Source organism: Pieris rapae, chromosome 3 (assembly GCF_905147795.1).
Source record: "Pieris rapae chromosome 3, ilPieRapa1.1, whole genome shotgun sequence".
In the NCBI taxonomy this organism is placed as follows: domain Eukaryota; kingdom Metazoa; phylum Arthropoda; class Insecta; order Lepidoptera; family Pieridae; genus Pieris; species Pieris rapae.
This window is the reverse complement of record NC_059511.1, coordinates 694,191-706,960: the sequence shown is the minus strand read 5'-3', so window position 1 is coordinate 706,960 and position 12,770 is coordinate 694,191. Positions and strand designations below refer to the sequence as shown.

At 31.9% G+C, this 12,770-nt stretch overlaps 1 protein-coding gene across 2 annotated transcripts in view; it reads left to right on the top strand.

The window, feature by feature from the left end:
• The first annotated feature begins 239 nt into the window (after positions 1-239).
• LOC111002660 overlaps positions 240-12,770 on the top strand; it is a 41,574-nt gene continuing 29,043 nt past the window's right edge. The window contains exon 1 of one of the 2 annotated variants that reach the window (XM_022272833.2): positions 240-622. The gene's annotated coding sequence lies outside the window, so the exon portion shown is untranslated. The remainder of the gene's footprint in view (positions 623-12,770) is intronic. The other variant, XM_022272834.2, reaches the window with a different exon arrangement.

Here is a 12,770-nt window from a genome sequence, read left to right as displayed (position 1 = left end):
ATATATGTCTGGCAATCCGTATATATGAGCATTACAAGGAAATAAAATACTGATTATCAACGCACATTAACTATATGATGTGATTTAATAAAATACTAACAGAATAGAAACAATGAGGGAAGTCATTATTACCACGAAGATTGTTAAAAAAAACTATTACATAATTGAAACAAAGAAATTCGTTCCGAGTTTCCGAACGTCATTCCCGCCAATTTTTCAACATGAAATACAATAATGGCGGATCTGCTGACGATAATGGGATTAATGGTAATTTGTATTACCTAACAGTAGCATCGGGGTGGGGTTGAGACGTCGGGAACCACTTTCAGTTTCTGCTGCTTACTTGCTTCGTAAACACGACTTACGTAACGTATATGTACCCGGTTTGACAGCCCGCATTTGCATGACATACTTTTTAAAATTCGAACGGTTTATCTTAATTGTCTATGGTCAGAGTTTATACATTATTGACTTAATAATAAAAAAAATTGAATCCGGCCAAAAAGTGAATGTCTTTTATTTTAAATAATGTGTAGAACGAAGTGCATTATCGTAAGTGCTCGCCAAAGTGTTGTGTTTGTTTTTTGAAGATATATCAAGCTAAAGCACCATCTGTCGAAAAGTAAGTCAATCATAAACCAAAAGAAAAATCAGGAAATGAAAACGAATAAAAATAAAACTAGGGGACATCTGTATAATTATTTAAAAAAAAAAATTCAGACCATTATGAGTCTATATATTAATAGTAGAATACTTATACTTACTATGTTTACCGCAAGTTTATTTTATATACAATTAGTTTCCCAGCATGTAATCAAAAGCTAATGTTTTATTAATTTTCTAAAGAACAAGTATCACTTTTAAATACACTCTTATTGTGAATTACCTAAAATCTAATACATAAAACGCGTAACATTAGAAACTAGAAACGCGTAATTTGTTACAAATTACAGACAGCTTAAAAATTACATTTTAATGTGAAAAATAAATTATATACGAAGAGATAGTGATATAATTATTTAGATAAAAATTTAATTATTCTTATTTCCTACAAACTAAGAATATTTAAGAAATAAATGCAGGAATTTGCATGCCTTATTCTCAGGTATAGAAGTAATGTTAAGGTGTAACATTATTATTCAAAAATAATATTATTCTGCAAAGCTGCCAATACCAAATTTCGAGAAATGTCGAACGCATCTTGATTATGCCCGGTGAATACGAATATATCAGTTTTCGCAAGTTGTTTTATTCTAATTTAAACAACGTATTTTAATGTTTTTGACACAGTATGTAATTAAATCCAAATTTCATAAAATCTTATAAATCGATAATCGACTGCTTACTAAACTTTTAAATTATAAATCTAGTTTGCAACTAACAAAATCTTAATCTTACTTATTTATTAAAGTTTCCCACATTATATCTAATACTATATTTTCATTATATGTTACAAGCTTAAATACATTGACAATATTATATTAACAATAAAATTATTACACTTACACTAGCATATATTACACAACATCGTTGCATATAACAATATTATACAATTGAAATAAATAAATGAAAAGGAGAGCAACTGGCGGCTTATCGTTTCCGAAGAAACTCTTCCAGACATCCACTATATCTTATTAATAAAAAATACAGCAAAACAGCACATCAGATAATAGTAGGTTTTTTTTAAATTGATTAGCCCTCTACCGAATATATCAAGTTCTAGAAAAGAACGAAATATATTTAACTAAATTAAAAATATTTAATATTGTCTTTGGTTTACAATATAAGGACATTTTCAAATTCAAATTCAAATTCAAAATTTATTTATTCATGTAGGTAACAATGTACACTTATGAACGTCAAAAAAAGAAATATTATATGAATTTAATTTTACATTTACTGCCAGTTCTCAAATCAAGGGCGTAGAACGGAAGAGAAGAACTGGCAATAAACTCTCCGCCACTCTTTTTAATCGCCAAGTTTTTTTTTTACACAATGCTTGTAAGGAGCTGCAACCACTACACCATGTTCCATATGACATATTGAGTAATAAAGAATAAAAAATAAAAAATTAAAAAAATTAAAAACAAAGATTTGACCTCTATCAGCAGGAGGCATGGTGAAATAGGAGCACGCACTTACGTACTCGTGAGAACAACACGCAAAGACGTAGTATAAACAACTAATATCACCGCAAACACGAATTCAAGTACGACCAGTCACCACAAGTAGCACCCGTTCACGAGTATGACGCATGGCCAGCCATTGGCCCCCTCGCCATATTTTAGGGAGAGAGACAACCCGACGCATGGACGCCGCCACAAGCAATGACATTTGAGTGAGCATGACGATCCTTGAAATGTGCACTTGGCTACACAAGAAAATAGTAATAATACTAATTATACTGAAATAATTTGATACCACATGAATCACGGTTTGTTCCCACTTTACATTTAAAAAAAGTCGTAGATGTCGACGATCGCCCCATAGTCTGAAAATGCAGCCGAGAGATTCTGTCGCGTTACCTATTTATACTGAAGCAATTTATATCCAAGCACTATGATCGTTTAAGTATTCATTTATATTATAATAGGCCTTAGCAAGCAGTTTTACTTTAGTGTACGATTTAAATTTATTGATTGACAATATTTGTATCTCACTAGGGATTTTGTTGAAAAAACGTATGCAATTGCCTTGGAAAGAATTACTCGTTTTATGCAGCCTTGTGGTAGGTGCACTAATTTTGTCTTTATTACGAGTACTATAATTATGGAAGCTACTATTCTTTTTAAAGATATCTATATTTTTCCGCACATACAAAATATTCTCATAAATGTATTGACTTGCCAAAGTTAAAATATTTAATTCCTTAAACTTATTTCGGACTGACTCCCGTGGGGACAACCCACAGATCGCTCTTATAGCCCGTTTTTGTACTACAAATATCGAACTAATGTCGGCGGCATTACCCCACAAAATAACACCATATGACATGATACTATGAAAATAGCTGAAATAAACGAGCTTTGCTGTGTTCTCATCCGTAAGATCGCGTATCTTTTTCACTGCGAACGCTGCAGAACTTAGCCTATTCGAAAGACCTTCTATGTGTTGGCCCCACTGGAGTTTACTATCTAAGGTAATTCCCAAGAACACCGCACTATCAACAAAGTCTATTTCCTCGTCTTTAATTATTATTTGAGAAGGACTACTTTTTACATTTGTAGTTTCAAATTTAATACATTTTGTCTTCTTCTCGTTTAACTTAAGATTATTTGTACTAAACCAGTGAACCACACTGGAGATGGCACTATTTACATTCTCAAGTGATGGATTTCGTCGTTTCACTTTAAATAAAAGCGAAGTGTCATCAGCAAACAGTACTATCTCGTGTAGCTCCTTTACAGGAAATGGTAGGTCATTTATATAGACGAGGAATAAGAAGGGACCAAGTATGGAGCCCTGCGGTACGCCCATCGTAACAGACGATCCCTGTGATATAGCTCCATTTACATTTACCTAACTATTACTTATATAACTATTATACTAAATTTCAATAACTCTTATACATACATATAAGACTATATATATATATATCCTTATAATTAAATCTTATTAATAAAATTGGTTTTGAAAAAATAATTGTATCTAATGCGAGAATAATTATTAATTTATTGGTTATCAATTAATTTTTCATGTAACTATTGCGTTAAATTTACAAATGCATTTAACGCTTTTCGTTCTAAGTATGAAATATTTTCACAATGTTTATCTTGTGCAAAAAAGAATTGAATCTTTGTTTTTTACTAACGTAAAACTCTTTTTATTATACATTAAAAAAGCACTGGCCCCTGCCTTCCAGGTCTCATATTTCTGTATCCGTTCCGTGATCTTAGGCATGCTGGTTTCTTCGCTATGTTCTCCGTCAGCGTACCAGCGAGATAATTGCGATAGGCAGAACGTCAATTCGTACACAGACGAGAATCGAAACTACGCCCTTTGGGATGAGAGGCGGTCGCTAAAATAACGAGGCCAACAATGCTTTCTATCTTATATGTATCTGCATAAAGACTCGTTAACACAAAATATAAATACATAAAGAAGTCCTTAGTTGAAATGATAAAAAAAATACGCAATATTCAAACGGGAAAATCAAGTTGTAAGGAACACCTAGTTTCTTCTACAACTTGTAAGATTAAATCAGTCTTAGGATTTGTGCTTCAGAAGTTCTTGCGAAATGGCAAGGCCACTCTGATGTTTCAATTATTTTTGTTTGTAATACAAATAATTTAATTGCAACCGTTAAAATAAGTGTAGACTAATTTTCACGTTTGTTAAATTGATAATACAGTGATCAGCCCAATGTGTAATGGAACGTCAAAGACATTTGTCAAAATAAAATTACCAAGAATTTTTGGTACTTAAAGCAGAAAAAAAATCACTAGCAAAACAGCGAATTAGGTTCGAGAAGGGTAACCAATAATGCTTTTTCTAAAATCGATCAGCCCACTACCGAATATATCCAGCTCCGTATAAGCTGTGTTCAATCCGCTAAAGTCGCGAATAATTCGAACTAGAGGTGCCTGAACTCCTAGCTTGGCAGAAGGAACTTGGAAAATATTGGTGATTTTAGACCTAGGGAATGAGTATGGGACTACAATTTTAATTCAATTTAGCCGTGGATAAAATGTTAAATGAAAAGCAAAACGTGTTGTGTCCATAACATTCGTGTCTTATTACCGAATATATCAAATAATCGTATCGCTATCGAATTAATTGTATCAACTGCAAAATGATATCTGTGGAAACTAGGCTTCTGTTCGCATCAATATTTCAAAAACATTTTAACAACATATCAAATGATAATATTATGAAATTGTATCTAATGATTACATACCTATATTTTCCAGTATAGCATTCCGACTTGGGTGCCAGCTTTATGTATGTGTGTTTACATATTATCATGTAAGCTTCTATAAAATTTAAACTTCGATCTGCAATACACATATACTACTTCTTGTTGTGTTCAGGTTTAAAGTGTACGTTTTTGACATAAAAAATCTTTGCCGTGTATTTTCTTTTGTACAGATTAGATCAAATTAATACGTAAATTGTATATAATTTGTATTGTGATTTGTCACATATGTCTGACACAGAGATTTGCGGTCTGAACTAACTACTGGTAAAAACTGTGTATGGATTAACTTCGGATGATTCCCTATGAATAACAATTATCTGTTATTTATATAGCAACAGTTTTATATATATTTGAAATGTTATGACCACATTAATTCCCTTAAAAATTCATTAAAGTGCATCTATTAGTTGCGCTATACATATAATGACGCCTTCCATATTAATTATTTCGCAATCCTAACAAAAAATTATATAACATTAAAAGATATATTAAAGAATGTATGCTGGTTCAACATTTTACAAAAGAAAAAAATATTGATTGAATGATCAATTCGACTTAGACAAGAGCCTACCAATTCTTAAAAAGCCGGCAACCCATCTGCGTGTCCTCTGGTGATGTGAGTGTCCATGGGACATGATATCACTAAACATCAGAAAAGCCTACTGCCCGTTACATAAAAAAACGTCACACCAACGGCTGTGTTGTGTGATGGTGTGAAAGTTAAGATATGAATGTGTGGGTGTGTATGTAGGGTTCTCTTTTTTATCAGAATCAGCGAGTGTCGACATAGATCTCAAGATCAGGCTTTAATAAACTAAATTCACGCTTTCAGTGGTAACCCTACTTGCGAATTGATTTGCAAGGTCACTTTGCGTAATTATTTCACATAATTTTATATTCGTGTGCGCATTTATTAGTTTATTTTAAAAAGGAGATAGTGTTTTCATATTTTTTGATATTTCCCTAAAAAGCCTTATAGCGCTAGGACCCCATGGACCAAGGGTCTCGACACCGAATGGGACAAAATCAAATTCGGAGCCTATAAGGCTTTTTAGGAAAATATCAAAAAGGTTAGTCGACATCACAGGAGACCGAAGAGCTGGCAGCTACCTCGGACAAAGAATTAGTCTAGCTATTCAAAGGGGAAACGCTGCCAGTATCTTCGGAACCTTGGCTAAAGGGACTCCTTTTAATAATATATATTTTAGTTATTTTATTTTAAGGTTAGTAATAATATAAGAACTATTTTTTACATAATTAGTATAAATAAAAGTTTAGTATTTAGGCATAATATATATATTAACTACAATTAGTATAATATCTTAAAATTGTAAATACAGTTTTTTATATTGCGTTGTTAAGTTATAAGTATCGAAATCAGCCCACTGAAGTATTTCCCAACCAATTCAACTTAGGGTTCTTCAAGAAAAGAGCGAACCAATTCTTAAAAGGCCGGCAACGCACTCGCGAGCCATCTGGCAGTGTCCATACATATTACTTAACATCAGGTGGTAATAAAGGTTGAGAACTGGCAGTAAATGTAAAATTAGAATAATATAATGTTTTTTTCCTTTTTTTTTTGACGTTCATAAGTGTCCATTATGTTACCTATATGAATAAATGATTGTTGTTTTGTTTTTTTTGTTGAAAAACACGCAGGTGTGGAACAGGTGATATGTTAGTTAAAATTGATTACTTTTGCCCTTAAGAAATATATAATTTATCAATAAATTGTTCAAAGAGTAGCTAGTGATTCGACGTGCAGATCTGAACCCTGATATATCTTTTGAAATCACCAATAGACCTTCCATGCATTAGATGTCGTGGTAGTCAATAGACGACGAAATTTTCAAGTAGATTTTTTTTAGTTTAAAACAAACAGATCTGGAGTGGAGGGAAACGGACAGGAGTAGCACTGATGGACACTGTCAGATGCGAATGCGTTGCCGGGCTATTAAATAATTATTTTATATTGTATGAATGAATTTCCAATTAAATGCCGTATGCATTGGTATTTATAAGAGGCGTTAGTTTTTGTGATGAAATATGACCTCATTAAGAGGTCTTCGGTCAGTCGGTGTCACTGACAACCGTGAGTTGAGAAATACCTTGTTCCTAAGCTGGACTTAGATTTATAACTACATAATTTAGTCATTATAAATAAAAGATAGTATATGGATAATTTATAGTCCTTTTTGAGCAGTGTTGGCATAGTTGCCAACACGGTTGTGCACCATTGGACTTTCTGTCTCTTTGCGCAATTAAGATATGCTTGACCGGGGAAGGACAACATTGTGAGGCTTGCTTTAGGCAGATGAGGCTGTACACTTACTCGCCTATTAGATAGACGAATGATCTGAATACAGAAATCTGAGGCCCAGAACTAAAAAGGTTGTAGCGGTACTGTTTTTTTTTGGTATTATTTAAGCAAACCTAAAAAAATACGTCATTTCAACTAAATTACTTGTCTCTTTTTAAGATAGCAAATTGCATAACGAATTGTATTTATCAATTTGACAGTAAAAGACGAGAAACTATTTTAGTAAGAGATTAGACTTTTAGATATTTTATACTAGCGAATCGACAGACGTTGTGTGTATGTAAATCGAAATCACTTGAACATACAAAAAAAATTATGAAAATAAAATATGTTTACTATGGAATATAATATGTACAGGTATCACGTATTCCACTTTATTAAATTTTAATCGGTCTACTAGTCCCAGGCTCTTTCATCAACTAGATAATCGTTAACTTTATAGTAAGCCTTCATACACAGCTTTTCTTTAAAACATTTCTTAAGAAAAGCTGTGTAAAAAAGGCTAACTATAATAAATCTGTCTATTTAAGGTTTAATTGCAAACACACGTACAGAAGATTTATATATAAAGATTAAAGAAACCTATTTAGGGTACAACAGTAATGCCACAAATACATATCCTATTCTCAAAAATTAATGGTTTTCAGCTTTGTACATAGAGTTCCAAACATAATAATCATAAAAATAAACTGTTTGTTTTTAGTACCATACATACATAATATAGTACAAATTCGGTCATATCGTTACAATGTCGATTGTGTAATGTATGAGACATGCCTGACCTGACCTAATGTGTTTGAATATCGCGGAATAGAAATTGAGCGCAATTATTATTTACATTTTATTGCACGAAAAAACTTTAAACGTAAATCTCCTAAGATACCAACACTCAAAAAATAAAAAATAAATGAATTATTATTGTTATCCAAGCGAGGACACGTAAAATTTTGTGCGCCTTAGTCTGTGGACTTAGGAAAACTGGTGTAAGTTATAATAAGTATAATAAAAAGTTATCTTAAGATAGGATATTGGCACAGTAAAACTGTCATTTCATACAAAGGTCTATCCACATACACCGTTTCGACCTACCATGGATAGCTTGTATCGACAGAAGGCTATTAAAATCCGTCGATTGGTTATTGGCACACTTTTTCTCAGTATTTGGATTAAGATATCTATAGTATTGTCTTTACATAGCTTATATCTACATAGCTTTGATACATTAAAAGAAAACACTTTTTACCGGATTGAAGCTATGTTTTATTGTAAACTTATAATTGAGAGATTTAATATGTCTATCTCATATGGTCAAAAATGGATAAGTTATTGGGTTTGGGCGTAATATTTAGCTTTGATTAAAAAAATATGGCCGTACAGCAAGAGCTGAATTTCATTGAAACGCGACCTTAATTTGCCAAAGGACATGCATAATAAAGACATCATTATCAAAAACAACTGAGCAATTTGGTATCCAAAAATAGTTTATCATTTAAGGTGTAAATCAACAGATAATATTGGCATGCGAAGAACGCGGTCAGTCGGTTTCAATGTCGGCTTACGATTGTATAACGTACCGTAATGAGAGAAAAGTGGGTTGCGTCAGCAGGTCACCGCCATACAAAAGGCATGTACTAATTGATTGGGAGTTTCTTAAAAACAATTATCTTAATGCGTTTTATCTAGATATCTTTTGTATATTTCTTTAAGCTTTTATGTCATAGGAGGCAAACATGCATCAAGTGATGTCCATACATAGATTTCCAGAAGGCTCGCAAGTGCGTTGCCGGCCTTTTAAGAATTGATAGACTCTATTCTGACCGTAAGTCGAATTGTTTTTTTTTTATAGAACAGGGGGCCAACGGGCAGGAGGCGCACCTGATGTTAGTGATACCGCCGCCCATGGACACTCCCGATGCTAGAGGGCTCGCGAGTGCGTTGCCGATTGTATATAATTGTATACGACTAATTTTAGGTTCTATTTGGGTTTGTGCCTTTGTAGGCACAAATATAGGCAAAATATAGGCAAAATATGCCCCTTACCCCACGACTGGATTTAGGGAATAAGTAACATGACATGATGACTCAAATATATATTTTTTATTAATAAACTCTATAATTTAAATCCAAATTATATTTTATTGATGTCAGAACATTATAAAATTGTACATAAAAACCTATATAGAATATTTACATAACGTGTAAAGCACGAAATAATCGATATAAGTGGATAGCTATTTATTGTACCTACTTATTAGCTAAGTAACTAACTTAATATGTATATTGTACAATATTGATTTTTGCTATTAGTATGTCTCTATATTGATTAATATAATTGTTTAAGTAAAATTAAACTAAATTTATTATTTAGAATATATTATTACTTATAACAAATTTGAAAGTAAAAGTATTTTACTAACGCATCTTTTAATCTGTCTTAACACGTATTATTTACAACACGGTATTCTTATAACGCGATTTCAGTTCCTCGTATAAGACGGCTGCCCATATAACGCGGGGATTTCACACGTTATATTTCTGTACAAGACATATTTTCTATACGAGACATTTATAATTATTGGTACGTACTTATTTCGTTCACAATGGTTTTTTTAATATTTAAATTCCATTTCACGAGGAAAGACGTGAATCATGTATTATATATGGGGTCATACAAACTTGTTATTCGAGAATATTTCTAAAACGCATTTCCTAAAACACGAAACCATACTACTTACGATTACTTTATTTAGAAAATAGTTCTTGGATTTCGCATCATCAGGTATCCATAGAATGAATTTTTACGCTTAGACATAGACACAGACGTAACATTAATTACTAACAAAACACATACATAGAAACATAATAATAATAATAGTAGCCTTTATTCAGATACATTTTACATTATATAGGTTACATAGAAACATACAAAGTATCAATAGTCTAATAAAAAAAAATGAGAGATAATTTTTTTAAAGAACAAGGTATGTTTTAAGTATGTAATTGGCCCTGGCTTAGCATTATGCTGAGGAGCAGAGTGCTCAGTGAGAGAGAGCACAGTGCTGGTCATTCTGCCTCTGATATTCCTTTGGCGCCTCAGTCGCAAAAATAATAATAATGTAATGATACTAATACTAAAAAAAAACTGCAGTTAGTATTGGTCTTGTGTAAAACTGTATAAAATAAAATTAAAAATTTCTTCTTATGCGGTAATTTTCAGTTTTGTTAAGTTTAAAATCATCATATATCGTAAAGATTTCTATAGAAGTTTTATGACTTAACCTTATTGCATCAAGAAGCGCGCAGACGAACACCAAACTTTCTCTATTTTGTTTACAGCCAGGTTTTAAGGTTGCCTGTATACTTCCTTATATAGATACCACATAATGTCAGAGAAACTCGTGTGTATAGTCTATATTTCCTAATATTCTACATCTAATATCTATACCGAAATATGATGGTTTGTTTCTCCGAAAAGAACATTGCTAATTTTCATTAACAATCTGTTACTTATAAAAAAAACTATATATTCGTTTTAAGAACGACCTAACAATGCTTGATTAAATGTAAATATTTGCTTTCGTCCGTTTCATGATTATAAAATAATTAATTTTGAATATATAATATAAAAGAATTAAATTTATTAATATAAAATAATTAAAGCATGATAAGATTTATTTAATTTCTGTTCATTGTTTCTAGTTAGTTAAATAAATTAGTAAATTAAGAAGTGATGCTCTAGTGGTTTCAACGTGCGATTCTCATCCTTGGAGTTGTAGGTTCGATCCCCAGCTGTGCACTAATAGAGTTTGTGTTGCTCGTAATGTGATAGAAAATATCGCGAGGAAAGCGGCATGCCTTAGACCAAAAAATCGTCAGGCATAGAAGATTGATCACCTAGTTGTATGTTAGAAATATAGTAATAATAGTAATCACGAAAAAGAAATCAGAAATCTGAGGCCGAGACCTTAAAAGTTGAACGTTGTGTAACTTCTTCTATATTTATTCAGATTTACAAAACCCCATGATTGGTAGTAATTGTCAACAAGTCATTTTAATTTTATTTACAGTGATATCTAGAAAGCACCTCGCGGCGTTGCACCCATAACTGATTGCATTTCCTCGTTAAATAGGAAATGATATTACTTTACCACTCATGAGCATTTGATATTTGTTTAGAATATTATATTACAGTTCTTCTCTTCCGTTCTACGCCCTTGATTTGAGAACTGGCAGTAAATGTAAAATTATATTCATTTAATGTATATTTCTCTTTTTTTTGACGTTCACAAGTGTACATTATGTTACCTATATGAATAAATGATTTTAGACTTTAACTTTTTTAAGGCAGATTTTGCCACTCACAAAAGCGAACCAGTTGCCCACTAAAGTATTTCCGAACCAATTTGACTTAGGGTCATTGAAGAAAAGAGCGTATCAATTCTTAAAAAGCCGACATCGCGAGGCCTCTAGCATTGAGAATGTCCATGGGCGGGGCGGTATCACTTAATAGCAGGTAAGCCTCCTGCCTGTTTGTTCTTAAATAAAAACACTTTTCGTGCGTTTCAGGGTAGACGTCATCTTATATGTTGAGAGGCATAGATTATAAATATATGTATATGCTACATTTTTACTGATTAATTTAATCTTTAAGCATATAACATATTGCTTTTTGTTTTTTGTTTTTTGTTTCTGGTAAGAATTTTTTTTCCTTCTTATTGTATTTGTAATATGTATTTCTGCACTTCTTGCCTACCTTATGTAGTTTAATCCAAGTTTTTTTTGTATTATGTAATTTGTCCTTTACTCGCAGTGGTTGCCTGGAAGAAATCGCTCCAAAGCGATAAGGCCGCCAGTTGCTTTTCATCAAATTGTGTTTAATTTTTTTTTCTTTTATGTAATGCAACGAAGTGTTAATAAATAAATAAAATAAATAAATATTGGGTATTTGTTTTTTCACACCAATTTTCTCTGGTACGCTTCATATTCATACCATCTATCGTTCTTCTTATGCTATGGCCTGCTTCTGATGCAAAATTCATTATTATTAAGAAATAATTAAGTGTTTAATTAACACTTTATATTCAAAGTTGCAGAACCCTAAAAATAATTTATTAGGCTGTAAATTACTGTGATTCCGCACTTTCGTTGCTCGCTGAGCGGAACGCGAGATAACTGTTTGTTTATAAGCTGTTGCGTAAGGGACATGCAAACTACAATTATTTATACATAATTAATCCTTTTTAACAATATTAATTAAAAGATATTTATTTAAAGTATACAGTTACACATATTTAGTAACACTTATAAATTATTTAAAGGAAAAACAGATAAATACACTAAACATATAACATAAGTCAATTAAAAGAAAACTGAAATTAAACATTACATAAATTATTAAATATAATATAATAAAATCTTCCCCCTTCCTAATAAATTTCCTTGCCCTTTAGTAAGTTGAAATATGTCTACATCTACATAAATTGTATTGTAGTTAGATAAAACCCAATACATTCTCACCGTCTTCTCCACATT